We start from the raw sequence: 3,195 nt of genomic DNA, 5'->3' as shown, positions 1-3,195 counted from the left end.
ATATATATATATATATATGTAATGACCATGTGAAGATAGTACAAATACTCCCCAACCCTGTATACAGAGAATTGCAGACCTTGGTCTGCAGATAAGGATCATATAATCACTTATGATCAATGAAATTTGAACATTACTATTTTTTGACAACCAGGCAGTCCATTTGCATATGTAACAAACTTGGAGAGCATATTTTAAAAATCAGTGAGGCAAGAGAGTATAACCCAGAGTTCTGAGTAACAAGGGGTTATGGCATGATTGGCAAACTGTGAACTAAGTATGAAAAAGAGAGCTTCAGTGCACAAAGTGACCGAACTTTAGGGATATTTCCAGAAGCTGGCATGCCTTACAAATTAAAACCATGTTTATATTTTTAAATATTTATATAATTCAAACTATCATCTTAAATTCTCAATAGTAGCATTAGAGGTTATGTTCATAAGTTATATTAATTTTGGGTTCCTTTCATTCTGTGGTGATTGACTACTTTGACAAATGCAGCTTATGGAATAAAGAACTTACTTGGAATCATGGTTCAAATGCACGTACTACTATCATATCTTTCCTTTTCATTTTCCCTCCTCCTTTGAGTCACTAGATATTGAACCTGTGGGGCCTTGTATGTGCTCAATAAGAATTCCATCACTGAGCTTCATCTCCTGCCCTTTGTATCCTCTTTCTTATATCTGCTCATTAGTCAAAAAATGCATATTTATTTGTATTATAAAGTATATACGTATCATTAAAACTTCAAAATTGTAGAAAAGCAAAAAATTGTTGCTATTTGCCTAATAAATTCCCCCAAGAGCTTTGTGAACCTGTTGACACATCTGTATTTTGACACACACTTATATAAAAGCATGAACCTGTTGACATATTTGCATGTTAACGCACACATACATTTATATAAAAATGTCAAATAGTAACAAGAATAAAGATGGTGATTTGAAAGTATGCTCTGTCAGAAGCACAGCTAGACATGTTTTTTTTGTGTTTTTATAATGTTGGGATTTATTGAATAACAGTAAACTTACAATTTACTTCAAATCTTTAATTTACAAGTACTATCAGTTCACTTGGTACATATGGTCACTAGAGATTACAATTTTTTACCCTAATATTGATCAGTAATATTAATACAAATATCACATATTTACATATGTGTGTGTAGAGATATATGTATGTATCCATGTATGGTGTTACAGAATGTTAAAGAAATTGTTAAAAAGATTTCAGAGTTCAAAGTGGACCTGAAGATTGGCAGAGAATTGTCCCCGATTATAGGAAAAGTCTACAGGTACAGGGATATTCATAGAGCAGAGTTATTAAATGAATGTTCAGGGGGAGGATAGTTTTGAGTGTGTTGTGCATGGAAATCAAGGGTCCCTTGCTGCGTTTTTTTTTTTTTTTTTTTTTGAAGCTAGTAAGGAATGACTGGGTGATAGATCAGTACTATCTGTCAGTGTTGAGAGTCACCTTCTTTTATGAATACATGTTTGGGGTTCACATGATATGTTTGATAAGCTCACGTATCTGTTGTTTCTGATATGATTAGATTCAGCACAGCGGTAATTCTTTACTGGAATGAATGGTTTATCAGATGTATCTCCTGGTATGCTGCCAGATGGTGATGAGTCACTTGTATACACAATGTGTAGAGTTATTCTGTCTTGGCACTTGTACTTAGAATGGAATAACTCAGGTCAAGGCTGTTGTTTATGAAGTAGAATAATGCAAGGCAAGCTCCACTCTGAAAGCTGGCATCCTATTCAAGACAGAGTAACTTATCATGGGCCCAGTGTGTCCTCAAACCTGATTTCATTTGAGATTTATAATATACTATATATTATAAACAGAGTAGCTTAAGTGTTTCATTCAGTAGACATGGTTAGTGAGAGAAAAATAGGTATGTCTTATAGGTAAATGTTAAGATTTTACACACACACACATTTTATTTATTTATTTATTTATTTATTTATTTATTTATTTATTTATTCTTTTTTGCTTTGTTTCACCATATACCATTATCAATTATCTTTGCAAAAGTCAGGAAAATTTAAACAACATATAGTAACTTCTTAGGCAGATAATTACAAGATTTGTGATCTTGAGTAATTCACTTTTTTATTACATTTTTTCAGTAAAATGCTTGTTTCTTATTTTTAATTGTTTTATAATTTTTAAAATTTATTTTATGTGTATGAGTACACTGTAGCTGTACAGATGGCCGTGAGTCATCATGTGTGTGGCTACTGGGAATTGAACTCAGGGCTTCTGCCGGCCTCGCTCACTCTGCTCACTCCGGCCCACTGGCTCCAGCGTAATTCACTGTAGCTATCTTCGGACGCACCAGAAGAGGGCATCAGATCTCATTACGGGTGGTTGTGAACCACCATGTGGTTGCTGGAATCTGAACTCAGGACCTTCGGAAGAGCAGTCAGTGCTCTTACCTGCTGAGCCATTTTGCCAGCCCTATTTTTTAAATTTTTACATCTATCTACCCATCTATCATCTATCTATCCATCTATCCATCTATCCATCCACTAACCCACCCACCCTACCACCTACCCACCTATCCATCCATCCATCCATCCATCCATCCATCCATCCATCCATTCATCCATCCATCCATCCATCCATCTATATCTATCTATCTATCTATCTATCTATCTATCTATCTATCTATCTATCTATCTCTATCTATCTATCTATCTATCTATCTATCTATCTATCTATCTATCTATCTATCTATCTATCTATCTATCTACCATCTATCCATCCATCATTTAGCTTTCATCTATCTACCTACCTACTTACTTATCTTGTGTGTGTGTGTGTGTGTGTGTATGTGTGTATGTGTGTCCCTCATGCACATGTACACCACAGCTCAGGTTTGGAGCTCAGGTTTGGAGGTTTGAACAACTTGTGGTAGTTCGCTCTCTCCTATTACATTGTGGGTTGCAGAGGTTGGACTCAAGCTGTTAGGCTTGATGGCAAGCACTCTTTATTGCTGTGGCATCTCATCAGCCAATCAGTTTCTTCTCTTATAAAATGCAAGTAATACAGTATATACCTGGATTACATTACAGAATTATACCACCAACAAAGTACCACTATCTAAACAATATTCTGGTTTAGACTTCCTTACGTACTTTTTTTGTTTTTTTTTGTTTGTTTTTTTTTTTTAGATATTTT

Source organism: Mastomys coucha, unplaced genomic scaffold (genome assembly GCF_008632895.1).
Source record: "Mastomys coucha isolate ucsf_1 unplaced genomic scaffold, UCSF_Mcou_1 pScaffold7, whole genome shotgun sequence".
Taxonomy (NCBI): domain Eukaryota; kingdom Metazoa; phylum Chordata; class Mammalia; order Rodentia; family Muridae; genus Mastomys; species Mastomys coucha.
This window is presented reverse-complemented; position numbering follows the sequence as displayed.